Source organism: Vulpes vulpes, chromosome 14 (genome assembly GCF_048418805.1).
Source record: "Vulpes vulpes isolate BD-2025 chromosome 14, VulVul3, whole genome shotgun sequence".
NCBI lineage: Eukaryota > Metazoa > Chordata > Mammalia > Carnivora > Canidae > Vulpes > Vulpes vulpes.
The window spans coordinates 72,221,044-72,244,490 of record NC_132793.1 but is presented as its reverse complement, the minus strand read 5'-3'; the positions used below and the strand labels follow the sequence as shown (position 1 = coordinate 72,244,490).

The 23,447-nt window shown below is 36.0% G+C and overlaps 1 protein-coding gene and 1 pseudogene across 4 annotated transcripts in view; one reads left to right on the top strand and one right to left on the bottom strand.

The window, feature by feature from the left end:
• Nucleotides 1-23,447, top strand: part of XRCC4 (X-ray repair cross complementing 4) — a 280,861-nt gene that overhangs the window by 192,902 nt on the left and 64,512 nt on the right. The gene's annotated exons all lie outside the window — the stretch shown is intronic.
• LOC112915518 (glutathione S-transferase P pseudogene) lies at nucleotides 6,449-7,216 on the bottom strand (annotated as a pseudogene).

The window sequence follows — 23,447 nt, the reverse complement described above, 5'->3', positions numbered from 1 at the left end:
GTGAACTGAGGCTTAAAGTAAAAATAAGAGTTTTTCATTGAAGAGAGTGTAAAAATTCAAAAACAAAAAAAATGTGACTTTTATAATACAGAACTATATTCTGAAATGTATATTTTGTTTCAAGAAATATTAAGCCCTAAAATATTTTTTATGGATTTTAAGATTTTTGATTCATGATGTTTATCAAGGAAGAGTACAAGGCATAAATAAGTCACAGGGATGAAAAAGTACAGCCTAGGGAATATAGTCAATAATTCTGTAATAATTTTGTTGCATGACAGATGGTAACAACACTTTCCATGGTGAGCATTGTGCTTCTAGCTGTTGAATCATTATGTTGTACATCTGAAATCAATCTATGTCAACTATACTTCAATTAAAATTTTTCAGTTTTTTAATAATTAAAGAGATTTGAGGAAAAGAAGAGTGTAAGGCTATGAAGCATTCTTGGAAAGAGTAATATGTACTACAAATAATAAAAATACTCCACTGTTACAAAAATAAAGAATAATGTATTATTTCCTGACATTGCCAATAGCTGAGGGTTTTAGAGAAGTTATTACATGGAAGTTTTGATTAGAAGATCTTAACAGCGCCATAGTTCAGTCAGCTAGGGAGAGAGATAATTTATTCTAGTTAGACAAGTAATTACCAGCCCCTCAAATTATAATAAAAATAAGGCAACAGTTATAATAAAAATATTTCTCTTCTCTTTTTTCTAAAATTTTATTTGGATTAGTAAGAACTTTGCCTAAAAGTTTTTGGCCAAGTGAAAAACAGTGAGATGTTATTTCTCTGTGTTCTCTTGTCAAAATTAAACAGTAGAGGTAGTGAGGTTAGCTGAGAAAAACATCTGATACTGTGTGGGGACCCCTAGATATTTTTCAGGCTGGACAGAATTTGGACAAGTTTTGATATCTATTTTCAAAGTTGGTATAAATACTTGAGAGAAAATGGTAAAAAAAAAAAAAAAAAAAAAAAACCAACATGTTACAAACCAAATGGAGATTTACTAAGATGTGTATCAGATATCAGTGATTTGGCTGGAGAACAAAGAGGGGAAGACAAATAAATTATAATATAAAGGACAATTCAATGTATCCAGGGATGACTAGAAAAAGTAAAAAAGCAGGTATTGATTTGAATTATTTTCCCAGAGCCAAGAAACTGGATTAACTAACTGATCACTAGATACTGAGAATTTCATTCCCACACACTTCACAGCTTCAGGCACTATCAAACTTTTCAGTTTTGTAGGAAAGAGGCCAAATACTGGCACTTCCCAAAGGAGCAGGGAATAACAATTTTTAAATGATGGTTTAGCAATATTCTGTAGGCTGCCTGTGGAAGCCTGACACTCACTCCCCTCCTCAGCATCTCCAGCTCACCTGAGAGCCGTGGAGCTCACAACCCCTCCTCAGACCTTCCTGGCTTCTGGCCCAAACACGGCACATTGAGTCAGGTCTACACTCCAGTTAAAAATAGGTTTGCAAACTCAGTCAGTCAGGAGGGTCTCACGTCACATATTATTTTGGCAGAGAGTTTTCTGGGATAATTGCCTCCTATACAGTCTAAAAACTTTGCTATTAATGCGAATAGACATAGAACTGAGAGGGAGATTTGAATTCATTTAGACAGATGGCAGTATTCTGTTTGTTTTTATGAGTGGTCCAGGAGAGCTTTCCTATTGATGAAACTTTAAAAAATATTTTATTCATATGCACAGTAATTATGCTTAAATGAGGGATGGCACATAGTTGAGGCAGTTCTCTCTCTCTCTCTCTCTCTCATTATTCTTATAGGCATCTTTTTTTTCCCCAGTATATATTACTGAGATACCTATAAAAATAATTGATAACAATAGTATGGTAACCCATAAGAACAATACATATGTAATATTCACTTACAGAAAGATTTCTTTTAAATATTTTACAATTTCTTTTCATTCTACTGTAAAAAAACAAGATTCCTATGTCCTAAAAATATAGATATCTCTTAGCTTTATAATCAGATAGCCAGATATGGTGTGTATATTGGTAATGTCATCTGTATACAGAGATGTATACCTTACCATTAATTTTCAAGGGTGTTCTTTTTTGTTTTGTTTCTTTTTTTATTAATTTTTTTTATTGGAGTTCAATTTGCCAACATATAGCATAACACCCAGTACTCATCCCATCAAGTGCTCCCCTCAGTGCCTGTCACCCAGCCACCCCCACCCCCCACCACCTCCCTTTCCACCACCCCTTTTGTTTTGTTTCTTTAAGATTTATTTATTTGAGAGCCAGCAAGCCCAGGGAGGGGTGGAGGGACAGGAAAAGGAGACTTTAACAGACTCCATGCTGAGCTTGGAACTCCACGCAGGGCTCGATCCCATGACCCTGCAATCATGACCTGAGCTGAAACCGAGAGTCGGTTGCTTAACTGAGCCATGCAATTACCCCAAGGGTGGTTTTTAAATATATATATGCTATGTCATTGGCTACTTTGTTAATCCTGTGCTGTCACTATCTGTTTTCTATCCATGCCAGCCTAAGCCAGGGAAGTTCAGTCACTCCAAAATTTATTTGGTTTGTTAGTCTCTAGACAATAAATTACTTCAGCTAGTGACCCCAGACAATAAATAGGGAAACTAGGCTGAAAGTAACTACCAGTTTAATTAGCCAATATACCAATGGGAACTTTACAGAAGTCACAGTTGTACTTGGGATACCATGTTAATTTATTTAGAATTTCAACAGATCTTATTGCAACCTGCCTCAACCTAACAGATGTAAGAGAAACAGTCGAATGTCTACCTCATTGCCTTTTTTTTTCTAATGTACATAAGATGAGATTGGCTTTTTTCTATTTCTGTAGCTTTTTTTTTCCTGTGCATCTGGAAGAAGGAACATGCAGTTTTTATTATTCTAGGAGAAAAATAATATGCTCTGGTAATTAGCCATAAGACTTTGCTAAACTTGGGACCTATTGACATTAGGTAGTCACTTTAGATAAGTAAAGATTTTAAATGACTCAATAATAAAACTATTGTCACCTTCTAAATCCAAAAATGCAGTCTTGAAAAAGCAGACTAAAAATTATTTGGAATTAGACTCATTGGGAGCTCAGAAGATTGGTTTGAGTCTCAGGCAGTCATTGTAGAATGAGATCTCTTTTTGCTTTTTGCTACTTTCACAAATAGATTGGGAACCCTTCAACTGATTTTTAAATGAAGTTGTTTCCTAGAACAATGCAGAGCAGAATAGCCTTTTTTGGCACATAGACATTTCCTATTCTACTCCCTACTATGACTGAATTCCAAAATCAACATTCCCCTTTTGTGATGAGACTGGAAATGTTCCCGTCTCATAATCAAAGCTATCACATACTTGAGGATATTGTACTTTCAGGAATTGTGACTTCACCTGCTTTCAGCCAAATTCTCTTATTACTAATAGTTGTCTTCCAAATTTCGTTTTAGTTATTCTTCATAATAGAATCTGTCTCTAATTTTTTAAGGGATAACTGAAAAAAATTAAGTAATTCTTCTAACCAAGTTTGAATCATCTCACATTTCATATTTTTTATAAGAAAATCCATCTTGGATCTATATATTCTACTAACATCACATTTGCTGCTCTTCCATTTTGTTTTTTGTTTTGTTTTGGTTTGGTTTTTTTGCTCTTCCATTTTGAACTATACTATGGTTTATTTCTTCAAGTTTTGCTTTGACAAGTGTAATTTTTTCATTGAATAATGTGAGTTTTTAGTACCATATAGTCACATTTCTTTTGGTTATTAGCAAATAATTCTTGCCAGAACCAGGTTGTAATCTATTTCTTAAAGAGTGTGAGAAGTAATAGAAAATCTAAAGAAGCATGTTAAGCATCCCTTAGTTTGAAACTAGCAAGCCCTCTTCCTTAATTGCTTCCCTCCAGTCCCAGAGGATTGTTAAGGAACTCCTATTGCTGTTTCATGGATATATATATTTCATAACCAATAATATGCTGTATTTTTAATCAGATTTTAGAAATAATTAATGGCATAATTCTGTATGTTAATCAAAGACAAAGGCTCATAAATATAGCTTCAAAGTACTCTTTCAGGGGAAGGATTGCTTCCTGATCTTTTTCTCTTTTGCTCATTGAGATATAGGAAACAATAAAATTCAAGATTCTTGGGTGTATAGTTCTGTGAATTGTGGCAAACATACAGTCTGGCTAAGAAATAATTCTGTCATCCTGAAAAGTTTTTTATTCCTGTTCCTAGTCAGTCCTATCCTTCCACACCCACACCTGGCAACTGCTGATCTGTCCCAATAATTTTGCTTTTTCCAGACTGTCATACAAAATCATACAGTTTGTAGCCATTCTGAGTCTAACTTCTTTCATGTAGCATAATACCCTTGAGATTCTTCCTGTGGAACTGTGTCAGCATTCCCTTGCTTTTAATGAGTAGTACTTCAAGTGACATATTTTTAATATAATTAATATATATAATGAGAGAAAGTGTATAAAGATAATTACATGAAAATCGGCCATCATAGGAAGATGTGCTATGTTTATTTCTATGACATTGAATGCCACTGGGGTTATAAATACTCTTTGTATATATCACTATTTTTAATCCACTTGCCTTATAAATTTAGCTGTTATTTAAAATTACTTACTATGCACCAGGTACTGTGGTAGATTTTTTACATAACTTAAATGATTTAATGATTTAATGCTGTAAACCATAACATAATACGTCTTTGAAACCTTCTTTATGTATGTGTGTGTGTGTGTATATATATATATATATATATTCATATATGTGTGTGTGTGTGTTTGTACACCTTTTATATGTATACATAGAACTATTGTAGAAGTTAATAGCCCTGACTCGGACCAAGACTTTCTGGGTTCAAGTTCCACTTTAGCCATTTAGTAACAATCAACGGTAACTTTTAAACACTGGTAATGGGAGTTTAGAAACACTTTGAGAAACAATTTGGTGTTATTTTGTTAAAAAGAAAAAAGATCATATACACTATGACCCCAAAGTCCAAGTCCTAGGCATATTGCCAAAGAGAAATTCTAGTATGTGTGCTCTAAAAATTTTATGTAAGAATGTTCATAGCGGTGTTGTTTGTGGTATATATATATATATATATATATATATATATATACACACACACATACATATATACACACACACACACACACACACGTATATAGAATTATATATATTGTATAATATATAATGGGTATGTAGGTATATGAAACCACAAAATGTATTATACAGCAGTGAAAATGAGTGAATAGAATGAATCATAGTTACTTACTTAAAGTTGACTAAAAAATGGAAGTCACAAAACGCAAGCCATAGTGTGATTCCATAAAATCTCAAAAATAAAGCAGTATTTAAACAAGGTGTTGTTTAGGAGTATGTCTGTGTATAATAGAACTTCTCTTTAAGGTGAAGGAATGATTAACACACAACATAGGATTGGTTATACCTCAATGGGGAGGCAAGGAGAGAAGGTTGGAGAATGGAGCAGGTTTGGTGTAACCATATTGGTAATTTTGTATTCTTAAGTAGTACCAATGCAGGAGTTTGGTTTATTATTATGCTTTAGAACATATAAATTTACATGTTATATATATATTGTATGTTTCAAATATTACATCAAACTTTATTTAAATAATTGAAAAAGGGACACCTGGGTGGCTCAGTGGTTGAGCATCTGCCTTTGGCTCAGGTTGTGATCCCTGGGGTCCTAAGATCACATCTTGCATCAGGCTCCCTACAGGGAGCCTGCTTCCTCTTCTGCCTGTGTTGCTGCCTCTCTCTCTGTGTCTCTCATGAATAAATAAATAAAAATCTTTAAAAATAAATAAAATAAAAATAAATAATTGGGGGAAAAAAACATTTTAAGGTCTTGAGAGAAATAGCAAATCAACCTGCCAAGACATTTTTGCCCATGTAGCCAAACAGTAAACAAAAGAAAACCCTGAGGCTACATCATTAAAATACTTCTCAGTGTTATGTTCCTAGAGCCTGAGTTATTTGAAAATATGTAAAACTGTTTCTACCTCCACAAAAACAACAACAACAAAACCCTATTTCTACCTCAGGCTTAAAGTGCAGCAAGGAGGGTTAGGTATAGATCTCCAGACTCCTTTGATGCTGTGTGTCTTCCTGGTGTAGCCCTAACCAAAGTGTTCCATAGAAGTAGACTTTGGTGTGCTGATTTTCTTTGTTTTAATGCCTCTGAAGCAGAAAGTTAAACTCCTCTTAAAAGACTTTGCTCTTAGCTAAAGAGTTCCATTGCTATTTGTCAGGCAAGTGCTCTGACACATGAAGAAAACAAGCAAATCAAATACATAAATAGGTCAACAGCTTTATGAAACACAGACTAGTGACCCTTGGAGCTCAGAAAATCAATGTTGTAAAACATAAGATGCTTTCTGACAGCTTTTTTTTTTTTTCTCACTTGAAAATTTTATTGGTCAGGGAGAAAGGAAGTCAGGCAGCCCCCCAGCTTCCCGCCCAGGGTTCTACAAGCTCTCACTGCTTCCCGTTGCCATTGATAGGGCGGTTCACGTGCTCGGGGGACGACAGGAATGCTTTGAGCTTGGGTCTGGCGCTGAGGCGCGCCACATAGCCCAGAGCAGGGGGAAGGAGTCCAGGCAGCTGGGGGCCAGGACCTGGTGAATCAGCAGCAAGTCCAGCAGGTTGTAGTCCGCGAAGGAGATCTGGTTGCCCATGATGAAGGCCTGGCCCCCCTCATTCTGGGACAACAGCGTTTCAAAAGGCTTCAGGTAACCTGGTAATGCCTTCACATACTCCTCCTTTCCTGCCTCATAGTTAGTGTAGATGAGGAGGGCGTATTTGCAGCGGAGATCCTCCACACCATCGTTCACTACATCCAGCAAGGCCGCCTCCTGGTGGTCCTCCCCGTAGAGCCCAAGGGAGCGGCCCAGGTGTCGCAGGATGGCATTGGACTGGTACAGGGTGAGGTCTCTGTCCTGGAACTTGGGGAGCTGCCCGTACAGACAGGAGGCCTTGAGTGTGCCCTTCATCCAGGTCTCCATGGTCACCACCTCCTCCTTCCAGCTCTGGCCCTGGTCAGCCAGCAGCATGCGCATGGCCTCACAGCGCCCTCGAACAGGGAAGTAGATGATGGTGTAGGGTGGCATGGTTGCAGCGGGGGTGGCGGTGGCGGTGGCGGCAGCGGCGGCGGTGGCGGTGGCGGCGGCGGTGGCGGTGGTGGCGGCGGCAGCACAGCTCCTCTGACAGCTTTTAAATGGGCTCTGTTTATCTGCAATGAATCTATATGGAATTAACATTAAACTATTTGCAAAAGAAAACATTGGTAATATTTTAGTGCTCAGCATCCATTCAAGATATTGTAAATGAATTTTTACCCTGCCCGTTGTTAATTAACTATATAGAAGTTGTGTAGTCAGTGCACATTTTATTTTCATGTGGAGTAAAATCCTTTGAGTAGGAAAGGATATAATGTAAACTTTATTGACACAGTCTTTATTAGTAAAAGGCAGCAGTGGACCTCTGTCCCAAAGACATCTGACTGAACACATACAGTCATCACTTACCTTGCCACAAGGATAATATAGCAAAGCAGCAGAGAAGAATTTATATTTGAAGATCTCACAGCACCCATTTTTGTATTTTCCACTACTTCAGGATGGAAGTACCATATGGCTTCCACATAAGTGGATCTGTTACTAATAAACTAGGACTGATGTGTAATTACGTTTTCAGTGATTCATCTGTGAAACACCCTGGGTTATTTTACATGGAAGCATCTGTTTCACATGTGTACAGTGGTTATTCTGTGGTGATTGACATCTGTATTCTTCTAAGAAAGTCCTAGTTACACAGATGTGAGCTGATGCCTTCTTTTTTTACGTAGACACAACCTGCACTTAAAAAATCCTTACCTTGACCCTGATTATGAACATTTCAATCTTCTACACACACGCACACACACACACTACTGTGACACTGTGACTGGAACATAATATAAATATTTCATGCATGCTATGTGTCAATTGTTGAATAGATGTATGTAGCACCTTTATCTCTTTCTATGTTTGTTTACACCAGGACATCTGTTTTAAATTGTTAGCTCAAAGAGAGTAGTGACCATGGCAATTTAATATTATGCAGACAGTGTCCAGTAAAGCGTAAGTCACTTTCAAATGCTTGCTAAGTACTTGACAGTCAAGATGGTGACATTAATGACTTTAAGGAAAAATAGAACTTACAATCTGACTATAAACACCTTTTGTACTTTAAGAAATATTTGCTGGAAATGACCCTACCCTGCTTGCAGTTTCACACATTATAATTAGGCAGGTAACACATCAAACTATGTTGCTTTGAGCAGAATTAGTTTATGTTAGAATGATTCTCTGGTGTATGTGATAAGAGGGTTTCAAGAGGCTGACTTCAAGGCAGGTGTCATGAAGCATGTAACATTTTAGCTGAGCCTTCTAGGATGGGTAGAATTTGGGCATGTATAATGATGGAGAAGACATTTGAGGCAAAGGGAGAAAGGTAAAGAGGCACTGGTTAAGAACATGGAGGAGGCCAGTAGACTTGGGCTCAAGTCTTGCCTTAGCCATTTATAAATTTTGAGAACTTGGGTGAGTGGGTCATATATCTGCAGTTTTGGTTTCTCCTTTGGAAAACAGAGACCGTAACAAGACATATAGTTATTGTGACAATTACATGAATAAGGAGCTTTAACTTTGTACCTGGTGTAAGGAGAACATTTAATAAATGTTAACTGTTAGTCTCCATGACAGGTAAGCAACTTTGAATAGACTTGCAACAGAATTTTGCATACTGAATTAAAGAGAAAAAACCATGGAGGATAGATCCATGTTATGTGTGAAGATCTGAAACTTCTATTTAGAATTCTTATTTGCATCAAAAAAGGTCAAGGTCCTCTTTTTTAAAAAGCCATATTTATATCTTTTAAATTATTCTTTTCAATTACATGTGTGGCAGAGTGACATCAGATTATAATCATGTATACTTGGAGTAAAATATCAATACCACAAGAAATAACACTTTTCAGTGCATATGTTATCTTTATCTTTTAATCCTTTTACTTCTCTCTGCATGCTAAATTTGGAAACATTATCAGCTCTGACTCTTCCTGAATCCTGTGAAGAACTCCTCTTTGCCTTATTTCCAAGTGAATAATAACCATTTAGTTTATATATAAGAGAGAGTTTGACCCATACTTCAACAAACAGACACAAAACATTCCTGTCATAGGGTCATATAGCCTTATCTAATTTCTCCGAGAAAAAGGAACAAAAATAAGAGTATATAATATGTATGAAATCTACCTCGGATGTGTAGTATCAAAATGTTTTATGACTAGAAAGAAAGGGGTGGGGCAGTCTTCAAAAAGAAACCTAAGGAATATCTGATCTTTTTCTATTTGGTAATATACAATGAATTTATGAATACTCTCTTCATTTCCCCAGATTTTCATCCTTTTATTTCCGAGGTTTATATTGATAGTTACTGTAGTCATTGCTCCCATTAGCATTTTTATCTCTAAGTAGTACTTTAACTTTTTCTATGGCAAAAATCCCATTGTTTCAAAATGGAACTTTCATTAAAAAATAATTTAATTTTCAGGTACTTTAAAAGCATAAATGCTACTTTCTTGGCTGTAAACTGTACTTCTCCCTTTAGTATTCCTAAGAGTAAGAACTATCAGGCACTATAGTGTTATAACAAACCATTTTCGCTTAGAAGTATTAATTTTTTTAAAGATTTTATTTATTCATGAGAGAGAGAGAGAGAGGCAGAGACACAGGCAGAGGGAGAAACAGGCTCCATGCAGGGAGCCTGACGTGGGACTCGATCCAGGGTCTCCAGGATCACGCCCTGAGCTGAAGGCGACACTAAACCTCTGAGCCACCTGGGCTGCCCGTCGCTTAGAATTAAATAGAACTGTTGCATGAAGAACATTACCTAGAAGGACTATATTCAAGGATGTTCACTGAAATGTGATTTACATTAGGTATATGAATTGTTTATAATATTTGACTTTGAATGGAGAGTCAGTTATTGTATCTCAATACAATAATAAAAAATATATAAATAAAAGAATATACTATGAGACCATTAAAAATATTATGTAGGGCCATAATTATTGACAAGGATAAGTAATCCTCAGCAAATTTTTAAGAGAAATGTAATACAAGTATTTTTCATAGTATTATTTTTAAAAGATCATATATGTGTATCATATATATATACACACACATATATATATAAATCCAAAATGATTTTACATGAGAATATCAACAAGTAAATGGACAGAGGATAATTTTAGTTTTTATTCTGTTTCTCTGAAGTGTTTGTAATATACATATTACATATTATATATTACATATATACTACTGTATATACCAAAAAGTAAATATTTTTTGTTGTTGCTTACATCCACTGGGATTAATATAAGAATTAGAATTTCTGAATTTGGAAACCAAGTCATCCTTTTTTTTTTTTTTTTTGAGAGAGAGAGAATAAAGAGTAAGAGTGAGTGAGAGCACAAGAATAGGGGGAGGGAGAAGCAGACTCCCCACTGAGCAGGGAGCCCCCTGTAGGGCTCATGACCTGAGCCTAATGCAGAGGCTCAGTCAATTGAGCCACCCCAAGTACTCTGAAAACCAAGTCATCCTAAGAAGTGATTTGGGAAACTCATAATTTCTTCTTACCAAATGTTTAAGTAGTAACTATTTCACTTAAGGAGTATTTATTTGATTATGATTCAACACTCAAATAAGGAAAGTAGGTAATACAGAATTCATGTCTTTGGGGTTTTTTTAAGATTTTTTTATTTTATTTATTTATTCATGAGAGACATGGGGGGAGAGAGAGAGAGAGAGAGAGAGAGAGAGAGAGAGGCAGAGACACAGGCAGAGGGAGAAGCAAGCTCCATGCAGGGAGCCTGATCTGGGATTCGATCCTGGGACTACAGGTTCATGCCTTGGGCCAAAGACAGGCTCTAAACCACTGAGCCACCCAGGTGTCCCTAGAATTCATGTCTTTGGATGCAACCTAAAAGTTGCACTATGATCTTCTGTCCTAAAAATACAATACTGAAATTTTGAAGCTAGAAGGGACATTCATATGTGGAAGTAGACTTTTAGCGCCACCCCCCCCCAAATGTTGGATATTCGGATTGAGTTTGTCTAGGTATCTAATAGCATTTATCTTTATTTTAATAAAATTCCCATGAATGTAAATAAGCATTTCCCTTAAGTATTCAGTGTTCTGATATAGCATTCAATTCCATTTCCTTATGAGAAAAGTTGCTTAACTTTTATAGCCAGTTATGGCTGTTATGAGTAAGAATTTTAATCATTGATGGCCAAGTATCTAAGAGTTATGGGAAATTACCATGTAGTAAGTATCAAATAGCATGGTATGTGTAATGTGTTAATTTTTATGTATATAACTGCAAATACAAATAAGCCTTCTGTAAGGAAAGTTACGTTCCTGACATCTGGATTTGAAACATAAAATAATTTTTAGTATTCTAAATCAATATTTTTATGTCCTTCATCACAGCATATTATACTTAATTCTTTAAACTTTTTGTTTACTAGAGATTTTCAGAGTTTTTTTTTTTTAAGATTCTTTTTTTTTTTTTTTAATTCATTTATGATAGTCACAGAGAGAGAGAGAGAGAGAGAGAGGCAGAGACATAGGCAGAGGGAGAAGCAGGCTCCATGCACCAGGAGCCCGACGTGGGATTCGATCCTGGGTCTCCAGGATCGCGCCCTGGGCCAAAGGCAGGCGTCAAACCACTGCGCCACCCAGGGATCCCAATTTTCAGAGTTTTGAGTTATGTTTTACTTATTTATCCCAGAGGCTAGCATAATGCCTTGTACTGAGAAAATACTGAAGTAAGAAAAGTATGAAAAACAGGTTTTTATAATTGTGTTGACTATTCTCATTCATTACTACTTACTAATAGTTTGTTCATCATAGACTTGGTAGTTTTAGTGAAATGACCTGAGAAAATCTGTTATTTATAACATTTCTAAAATTTGTGTCCTGAGTTTAAGTTTAAAAAGAAACTTTTTAAAGAAAACAGCTCTTTCCTTAGTTGCAAATGTTCTGGATGAGTTAAACTATACACACAGAACCATGGTTTGTTCCTGCTTTCTAGAAACTTATGATCTTACAAATAGGATTTTTAATTGCTCCTTCTAGTCACTTCCAAGTTTCTTAGTTGCAGAAAACTGTCCAGTGATAAAAGAGGACATATCAAACATCTTTTTTCTTTTATAGTATGTCAGATAAGCCTATTTTTACTGAAACAATAAAAAAAATGCGCTATGGACAGCAATTTAAATGAATTAATTTAAAATGTTCTCTGTTTACCCATCCATAGAGGCCAATAACACTTGGAGGGGAATTTGGCAGTTATATATATTTTAAGGGAAATGATGATCAGACTGTAGAATCTAACTGTTTTCCATGCACGTTTGTAGCCTGTTCAGTTTTCATGCTTATATTTTGGGACTGTGTGAATTTACGGATGACAGAATTTCTAATTCCAAACAAGTGTTAGAATTTCTTGGTTCAACATTTTAATATCTCTTTATGGTTTCTGATATTTGAAATCTGATTCTGGGATCACATTTCTTCTTAGAATAAAGAGTGCATAGAGTTGAAGACTTTATTTTACCTTTGACTTTCAGTTGCATTTTTAAGGAAAGTATGATTGCTTATTTTTTCTAGTCATTTCTCAATAGCCAGATAGAGGAGGTTTAGATGGACTAACATTCCTAAAGCTTAAATAATAATAATAATGATAATAATAAAACTATAACTCAGTGAATCTTAATAGAAAATTCCACTAACAAGTATGGTTCCATGGCCAGCATTCGCTGGTGAGGCTTTTAGCTGTGAGGATTGAAACATCATTAATTTAACCACAACTTTCCCTTCCCAAACATTCCAGTAAAGTGGGGGTATAACTAAACTAATGGTATTAGTATGAACTTGCAAGCATAGAAATTTGTAAACAGCCAAACTACTTGGAAAAAATAGTTAAGTTACTTCACAATGGAAAGGGAGTTAGCTATGAGCCAGCAGTAGTTGTCAGAAATTAAAATTTCTTTGCAGAACCTAAAATGAAGTTTAAATTTATTTTATGTGATGGGATTTCTAAAAAGTCTATATTATTGCCATTCTCATCGGGAATAGTTTTTATTCTGTGTAAATGAAATATGAAAATAGCTATAGCTTTTTTCACACTCCTCTCCAAGAGAAAAAAGGCAGATGCCCTCAACAAGACACTTTTTAGTCAGTTTCAACGCACATAGTTCTTTATTCTAGGAATTGCGCCAAATTCTGAATGAAACAATTATTCTAAATCATACTTCCTGTTCTCCATTTGCTTGCAATATAAGTGACAAAGATGTACAGAATTAAAATCTGTGGTTTACTCCTATTAAGAGGTGGTTTCTGTGTCTCCTCCCCTTCAGTCTGGGTGGGCTTTTGACTCATTTGTAACAGCAGAATGCAGGAAAAGTGATGCTGTATGATTTCCAGAGACTAGGTCAGAAACCTTGTGCTTAGAGACTCTAAGCTTTTATATAAGAAGTCTGAGTACTCTAGGCTGCCGTGCTGTGAGGAAGCTAAGCCACTGAAGACTCTCCAGTAGCCAGTCCTGATCTTTGAGGCCTCCCAGTCCAAACACCAGATAGGACTGAATGAGCTGTCAGAGAATTCTAGCTCCCAACCATTATGTCAGCCCCATTTTCCAGTATTCCCAGTTAATGCCCTAATGCCATGGCACAAAGACAACCCATCCTCCACTGTGCCTTGTTCACATTCCTGATTGACAGAAAGTATGAGCATAATACAGAGGTTATTGGGGCTGCTAAATGTAGCGTGGTTTATTACACAGCAGTGACCTACTTGATTTAGGATATACTGTGGGAGAATAGGAGATAATTAATTTCTCTGCCTAGGAAAATATGGAAGGCTTCCCAAGAGCAGTGACATCTGAATGACATCTGAATTTGGCTTTTTTTTTTTTTTTTAAGATTTATTTATTTATTTGAGAGAGAGAGAGAGAGAGAGAGCCGGGGGATGGGTAGAGGGAGAGACTCTTTCAAGCAAACTTCCCACTGAAGACAGCCAGTGTAGGGCTCAATCTCATAAACCATGAGATTATGATCTGGGCCGAAACCAAGGGTTGGATACTTAACCAACTGAACCACCCAGGTGCCCTTTGGCTTTTAACGATGAGTGGGAGTCTGCTAAGTAAAGAACTTAGGAGAAAAAGACCTCAGGCTGAGGGAATTACATGAAAAAGTATCGCAACGGAAGTTTGGTGAATGACAAGTTTGGTATAGAAGAGCATTGGATAGTTAGAGCTGGAAAGATAGCCATGAAGCCAGAAATTGTGTAGTGATTTCTTTCTTTATTTGCTATGCCAAGGGAGTTTCAACTACAGCATTGTAGGAGTGGAAGATAATCAGACTTGTGTCATAGAAAGATAACTAATTAGCAACAGCTGGAATCTGGGCTGAAGGGAAAAGAAATGAAAAGAGAAGGGAGAAAGTTAATGATATAGTTCAGATGACAATCAAGGCTGAGATAGATATAGCCTTCTATGGTAGCAAAGTAAGGTCCGTTAGGTAACAATGGTTGTTTGAATTGCTAATCGATATTGTTTCCTGAATTTGTCTATTCAAGACTTAATAATTAAATGCTACAGTGAGTCCTGCTTTTTGGCAAATCAAACCAATGCCTTAATAAAACATTGATTTAATTAAATTTGTTAATGGTACTTCTGAATACTGTGTAAAAAGTTCATCCACTATGAATTTTGGACCATTGTGATTAAAAAATACTATTTTTATGTTTTTCTTAAGGGATTGATTACACTAGGACATTTAAAAAAATGAAATTCATTTGCATCAGTTAATACACTAGTGAACCATGTGTCATACCTATTCTTTAAAATAAACATTAATTAAGTACAAAATCTTGAAAAAATTGGTAATTATAATTGGTAATCATAGATATTACAATGATAAAATGTATACAATTTACTTAGTAAATATAACTACGTAAACAAAAAACACAACTGTAGTCAATAGCTTTCTGTGTGGATTCGGTCAACTTTTATATAATCTTTGAGTTTATTTCATGTAGTTTTAGAATGATAAATAAAAGTTCAGTGGTGACATTTGAACTTTTACTGGAATCATAACACCATATGTGTAATAAATTTTTCTGGGGTCTAAAGGGTAGATAGGTCTTTCTTCAGTCACTTTGAGCATGTAGATTCCATCCTCCATGCCTTGTACTGTGTTATCTACAACAGTGAATTGCTACCAGTTGTGAGATAAAATGAGTTGTTTTTAAAACACTCTGTCTCCCTAATCAGCTAGGCTTTACTTTAAGTTTGGTTATATATTTTAAAACAACTGAAAAGTTTAATCTTTATAATTTAGAATCAAATCTGCAGAAATGTGTAGATTATTTCCATCTGCCTTCTTCCAGTGCTCTGACTCCTCTCTGAAATGTTTCTATCAAACAGAGCATCTCACAGAACTTGAGCAATGACTCTTTACATTTCACGCATAATACCAAGATGAATTAGTATCCTTTGCGAAGAAGTGGTTTTTTGGTTTATTTTATGTATCAGTTATATAGTACTCAGCTCATCTTATATAAAAGTTATTGTGATACTAGTGATGACACAAAATAGTTCTACTTTTTAAAAAAAAGTCTGACTGCGTAATCATCCTTTGTCACCTTTTCCATGAAGAGCCTAGGAAAATAATCAGGAAGTATTTGGAACTGACTGATAATAAATGCAAAGGGAAGGAGGTGGATAAGCCACAGCTTAGGATGGCACTAATGATAGCCTTGCTGCTTTGCTAGTGGAGGACTAATTAGACTGGTTAATTTTAAGAACGCTGAGAATAATGTCCACAAGCCAGGACTAATATAATGGAGAAACCTATTAATTAAGGTAGAAATCGAGTTCTCTTACTATAAAACAAAAGACAATAGAATTTTAAAAGAAAAAAAGGAAGAGGAAAAGCCTAATAAAGCAAAGTATGTATTTATAAAGAAAATACATATTCATTAATTTGCAGGCCAAAAGAAAAAACATTCAGGTATTTCCCAGGAGAGAAAAAGTAGGTGCATATTAAGTGTTAGAAAGGAGGTTTACTGGTGGTTATGCTAATTAAGGATCAAAACTAGATTTGAATAGGACAGAATGAGTCCATACATCAGTACATAATTGGTTTTTAAAAAGTCCCCACTGAAAAATAAATAAATAAATAAATAAATAAATAGATAGATAGATAGATAGATAGATAAAAATAAAATAAAAAGTCCCCACTGTTTATCGGTCCAGAAGTCTGAGCAACTGGTTAGGTCCAGGTTGGGACTGGTATACTGAGGTCACTCAATATTCATGGTCAAGACAAACTACAATATTTTACAGGCTCAGTGCAAAATGAAAATGCAGAGCCCCTTTGTGAAAAATTATTAACAGTTTCAGGATAGTAATAGAACAGCAAGCCAAGGATGAGGCCCTTCTAAGCATGTGGCCCTGCTTAGAAGGGCCTGATAGCACGTGTCACATTCCTATGAGGGTGGCATTTCTATGGTTCTTTAACAAACTGACTCTTTAGAACTGTCGTAATAAAACACAGCACTGTAGACAAGCCTCTAAACACAGCCTAGACCAGGGTTACTTTAAGTCTAATTTCAGGGGAGTTCAGAGGCTGAGTGCTACCTCTGCCTTGAATGGTTTGTATGCTCACCTTTGTATTCTAAACATCTAGAACAGTCTTCTGGGTCTCTGACCCATGAAGAATAAGCATTCAGTAATGGACTAAGCACTCTATATAATAGTGAATGGGTAGGTGATGTGTGATAGTAGTTGCCAGCCTTTCTCAGGGAATCTGGTTCAGTTTATCTCTGGATAAGAAGATACAGTGTGGGCTCTTTGGAGTTTTAGTTCATATCACACACACCTTGCAGATGCCTCCTCCAGGCAAGTTGACGGTTTCTTTGAGCTCTGGGCCTTGCGTGTCCTTTTACACAACCTGTTTCTCTAATCAGTTAGCCTGAAACGTATTTAAGCTGATTGATTAGAGTAACAATTGAGCCCTAACCAAATTAAGTCAGGAGTAGGGGAAAGAATGGCCACCACCCTTTCAAAGACGTCTAGGTCTTAATTCCTGGAACCAAAGCCAAGTTAGATCACGTGGCAGAAGAGTTGCAGATGAATTAAAGCTGCTAATCAGCTGACCTTCACAGCAGCTCAACATCCTAGATTACCCTGGTGGGCCCAATATATCACACGGTTCTTCAATGGGAAAGAGAGGAGAGGCAGACAAGGAGATGTGTTGAAGGAAGCTAAGTCAGAGTGCTGTGCTACGAGGCCGAGTCCTTCTGATATTGCTGGGTTTGAAGATGGAGTAAGCAGGTAGCTCAGAAAGCTGGAAAAGGCAAGGACATAAATTCTCCGCTAGAGCCTCCAGAGAGGAACACAGCTCTGCCAACACCTTGATACTAGTCCAGTGAAATCTGGGTCAGACAGCAGACCTCCAGAATGGTAAGAGAATGGATCTGTGTTGTTGTAAGCCCTTACTCTATGGTGATTTGTTACAGTAGCAGCAGGAAACTCAAACAGCTGGTTCTGCACTGTGGTGAAACTAGAGATCACTAACTTTCATGGCGGGGTGTTAGTGTCCGTAGTTTTTTCCATTTCTCTTGGTAACCAAAAGTACAGTTCTGTCTGCTTTTTTCTGTAGTTTTATTTTCCTTCATTATTAAGTCACTAAAATTTGGAGTTCAGGCTAGCAGATGATGTATTCTCAAGGAAGCAGCGGGTAATGCAGTCTGTTCAAAGAACACTGGTTTTGTGGGATGTTAGTAGTTGAGAGATAGTGAAGAAAGAGGCTTCGACTTCCAAGTTCACTTCCAAAACCCAGGTTAAACAAGCTTCTTTCTTCTTAAAGTGCTTTACAAAGACATGATCTATGTATAAGGTTTAAAAAAAAAAAAAAAGCCTTAACTGTTTAAGAGAATATCCAGCCGAAAGTATCTTTGTTCTTCAGCCCAAGTTCCTTTCTCCAGAGTTGGCCATTACTAGTTTCTTATGACCCCTTCCAGCCTAGACCTATTCTGTGTGTATGTGTATATGTGTATATACACACATGATCTACACATACTTGTCTGCACCTTGCTTTTGTTTTACTTAATAATTACCAAATTCATTTATGGAAGAATTTCCATAACTATTAATGAATATTATGTACATGAAACAGTAAGGGGACTTTGTGGAGAAAAATGCATATTTTTCAAACATTTTGGACCACAGATATCATTCTTTGAGAGTATCTTGTAGATTTACCTTTTGAGGGGAGCCTGGGTGGCTCATTTTGGTAAGTGTCTGCCCTTGGCTTAGGTCATGACCCCAGGATCCTAGGATTGAGCCCCACATCTGGCTCCCTACTCAGCTGGGAGTCTGCTTCTCCCTCTCCCTCTTTGTTCATGTGCTCTCTCTCTCTCTCTCTCTCAAATAAATAAAATATTTTTTTAAAAAAGAATTACCTTTTGAGACACACTGCTTTACACTAAGCTACCTTCCTCTGCCGAGAAGTAAGAATTAGTGACTCCCATACACCAGTGTGGCATGATGGGTGTGGATTTGGGAGTGAGGAAACCTCGGCCAGTATCCTGGCTCCGTCGTTGACTTGTGCTTACTGGCTCTGTGGCTTTGGGCAGGTTAACTTTATTGAGACTTCTGCTTCTGTTAGCACGGTCTACCTCATTTTTTCAGTCATTTGTTTATTAATTAATACATGCAATTATTAGAACTCTTCTGAGTGAGGTCTAGTAAAGCAGAGTCTCTCCCTGAGAAGCTTTCTAGTCTTGTGAGGGAGGCTTCAATTGTAGTACATAAAACCACAATAAGCAGTGGCCTGTCTTCATATTAAGGTTGTGGAGAATCATTTTCTACCACGATGACAGTTTTCTACTTTTATAAGTATAGATCAACGGTAGCAAATGTCACTTATACCATTTCAAAACTTGCAACGAATACAGGAAGAAGTGAGGTTTAATATACGGTTCTTCAGGTATTGATTTTTCAAAAGTATAGACTCTGATATTAATCATCTGATGAATTACCAGAGTAATATAATTTACCTGAATAAAGTACAATGAGAGTAACAAAATCTTCCAATTTATTATGAAATTCCTGCATAAACTTTGGCATCCTTGTGGATTATGGACATGCAGGTCTTAATGGTTGTGACATTTAACATTGAATTATGTAGAACCACAGAATCTTTTTTTTCAAGTTCATAATATATATTTTTATAGGAAAATTTTAGAATTATCCTTCTTTCCCAATACCTATCAAGCTTTTTGGCATTAAGTATAGTCACTCTTCATAATTCTCCTTTCTTTGTTTTAATCAGAATTACTTATTTCGGAAGCATATTTCTGTTTTCTTGTTCTTAATAAGTTTGAACGGCAAAGTCCTATTCTTTAGAAAAAGATATCTTTAGAAATTTAATTGAAATTAACTAACACAATTTCTTTAATTGCCATTTTGCTTGTCAGAAAGTTTCAGCTTCCTTTCTTTCATTTTTTCAGGCCAAAAAATGTTGTCTAGGCCCACTGAATTCCAGACAACATTCAGGACTTGTTTTACTGAATCCTGATGACTTCAGTCTGTTAATTTGTTTAGGATATGCTTTTGGTTTTTATAAGGTCAACTAGAAATTTGAGGCTACTTTTCCCACTTATTCTAAGATCAAAACATTTTTTAAATACTGAAATTTAATTTGAAAATATTGTGGTAACTCTGGTGATGTTGAGTCTTTAAGCATACATTTAAAACATTTCCATTTAAAAAAATGTTTCTGTAATTGGGTTTATTTCATAGTGGGAACTCTGTTAGGGTCAGTATGGTAGCTGGCCAGGTATTTTATAGTAGCAGGTACGTAATACTTTGACTTGGCTCCTTTTTGTGGTCCTTTTGATGAAGGCTTGATTTGTTACCTCCTAAAACATAGATCATTGGATGTTGGCCTTTATTATTACCAAATAATGTGTGTCTTTGCCAGTGCTCAGGTCTGATTCTCTCCCAATACATGGCCCTTACCTCACCCCTCGTACTACATCTGACCTTTACCCTGAGCCCAGGGGAAGATGGGTGGATGCCGTGGGAGTTGATAGTATACACATAGATACAAATACAATGTGAAAGAAACAGCTATTTTACAATGACCTGCTTTGGTGGCCAGACAGGAACTGACCATTTTGTTAGATACTTGCTGCAGCAGCTGCAGCCCAAGAGTTTAAGACTTTTCTCTTTCCAACAGAAAAAATTGCCTTTATTCTTTTCTATGGTAAATCACAAGCATAAACAGCATCCTTCGGCGCTTTTCTTCTCAACTCCCAGATAATTCATGGGGGGATGAAAACGTGAATTTATTGATTCAGCAAAGTTTTGTAAAAAAAAAAAAAAAAAAACAGCATTTGGGTGGCATTGGAAAGAGCATAAACCACAGACACACAAAATAAACTTGGCCTTTGGCTCTTGTGATAGCATTCTCCCTGGTTCTCTCCGTATCTTTCACATCATTCCATTTCACTCTCCTTTTAATCATTTCTGTCTGCTGTGCAATTTTAATATTCTCTAGAATTCTATATTAAACTGTTTTCTCTGATAATATAGTTCTCTTCAATTCATTTACCTTTGGTGCCAGTCATACAGCAATGACTGCAGTCTCTCTACATAGAGTCCGATCTTCTCCCCTGCGCACTCCCTCTGCGTAATGGTTGACTTGTTCACCATCTGGCTCCATTCGCATATCGTGCAGGCGCTTAAGACTCTTGATGCCTAATGTAAGTTTAAAGTTTAAAAGCAAACCCTTTATGCCTAATGCTAAACTTGCCCCTCTTCTATATCACCATCTTCACAGAAACCAAACTTACACACCCAGGAATCTGAGAACAGTCATGGAAGAGCAAATAAGATCCATAACTACTCTGTACCTATATCCTACACAGTTATACTGACACCACACACACACACACACACACACACACTGGTGTTCACAGAAGAATACTGTCTGGTTTTGCATGCTTTTGAACTTTGCATGTTTTGAATAATAGAATCATATTATGAACATTCTTTTGTGCTTTGCAGTTTTGTTCAACGCTGAGATTCATGTATGTGTAGAGCTGTAGTATAGTCCATGATGTGAAAATTCTATGACTTATTTGCCCATTTTTCTGTGGAAAGACATTTGGGTAGTTTTCACAGTTTTTTGCTATTACAAACAATGCACTAATGAAAGCACTTGTGCACGTGTCTCCTGACATGGATATGCAAATGTTTCTTTAGAATATGTGGATAGGGGTGGAATTCCTGAGTCTAGGTATATACATCTCCATGTACCTGGGCACTTGTGGCTAAATTATTACCCAAAAATGATGTCACTGTTTATACTCTAACTAGTAGTAATTTATCTTGTTATATTCCATGTCCTCCACGATCTTTTCTATTGTTGGACGTTTTCATTTTTACTAATGTGATGTAAACTATTTCATACTGGTTTTCATTTCCTTGGTTACCAGTGAAGTCGAGTTTATTATCATATGCTTATTTGCCCCCACTGTTCCCTTCTCTTGGAAGTTCCTGTGGTCTTTGGCATACATTTTTAAATTTTGTTGATTTTTAAAACATTATAGGAGTTTTAGTTAGTAATCCTTTGTCAGTAGCATATGCTGCAATATCTCCTTTCAGTTTGTAACTTGTCTTCTTTTCATTCTCTTTAAGGTGTCTACTGATGATTAGAAGTACTTCTAATGCTTCTAATGTAATTGAACTTATCAATCTTTATTGTTTCTGCTAAAAAACAAACTAACAAAAAAAACCCTTTTCTGTCCTGAGATCCTAAAGACATTTCCCTGAACTTTATGTGTGTATTGTGTGGAGATATAGTTAGGCCATATAAAAATTGACCTTTGGTTTTTGATTTCAGAACCATTTTTCAAGTGTCACAGTGCCATTAATCACTACACAGTTTTCCCGATCTCTCATTTTGCTCAGATTGGCACATTGATAAGTTTCAGGAATATTATTCTCTGAATATGTAACAAAATACAAGTAATTCACTCCAAACTATACTAATGTTTCTCATTTAAATAAGAAAAGGATGATATTCCAGCCATGGCAATACCAGTATTAAACTAGGCTGAGAAAATGTCCTTTACAAAATGAGCCAATAACTGGAAATAACATTTTAAAAGATGTTGGTAATTCAAGTCCCAGAAAGTTTTTGATCTTCATTATTCATCATTAATTAGATGGTGGTAGTGCAGTTTTGATTCAAGGTGTAGTTCCTGTTCAGTTGTGTATATGCGTGTGTTGTAATACAGAATGGAATCAAGCCAATAACACAGAAATCTCTGCAGTGTGTTATTGAGAACATAAGTCATCTTTTAGTAAAGCTCTCATCATCTAGTTCCACTTATTCCCTTTATTTTTAAAAAAGGCTTATAATTCAACATTAAACTCTACAAAGGTAGTTTCTTCTTGTCATTAACCATTCTTCTTTAATTCACAGTATTCATTTATTCCACAGATATTTATTGAGAACCTATGTTTTGGAAAGTAGTCTATTCTGAACTGAGTGTAACTGTTTTCAGAATTTAGGAACTGGAAGAGCACCAAGATCATTTATGGTAATCCTGACTTCCCACAAATTAAATTAAGAAACAGATCCAGAAAAGTGCAGCCACCCGACCAAAATCTCAAAGTGATGGAGCATAAATAAAAGTCCTTGACCCTGGATTCAGAATTTGTCCTGTTGAATGCTTCCCACAAAAACTATCTGAAAAATCTTCTGAATCCTAAATATTGATACAATGTTTGTAGAGATTCCTAGGAGGATAAGTCACTGTTTGTTACCAAATTATATTACATAGTTACTTCAAGCTACTTATACATTTTTTTAAGATGAAAGACACAGTTTTTAAAAATTAGTAAAAGTAAAAAGTTTAACTGAAAGCGTCTCAAGGGCAGGAATCAATCATTTAATATCTTTGTCAGTTTCTTTTATTCCCCTAACAAAATTAGCTGTTCGTAGTACATATGAAATAAATATTGGTTAAATGAATAAAATTACATATAGAAATAGAGCGTATAGACATTAGGTACTTTACATGATCAAAGAAAAGAAGAAAATCAGTCTGAATGTGGAAGGTTGAAAAAAAAGACTTTGTGGAACAGTTAGGACTTACAGTGGCCATAATTAATGTTTGAAATTAGAGAGGAACTCCCAAGTTTCAAATTACTAGTTTAGCTCACTTTTTTATTAAGACTTTAGATACAGTTTCTCTGAATT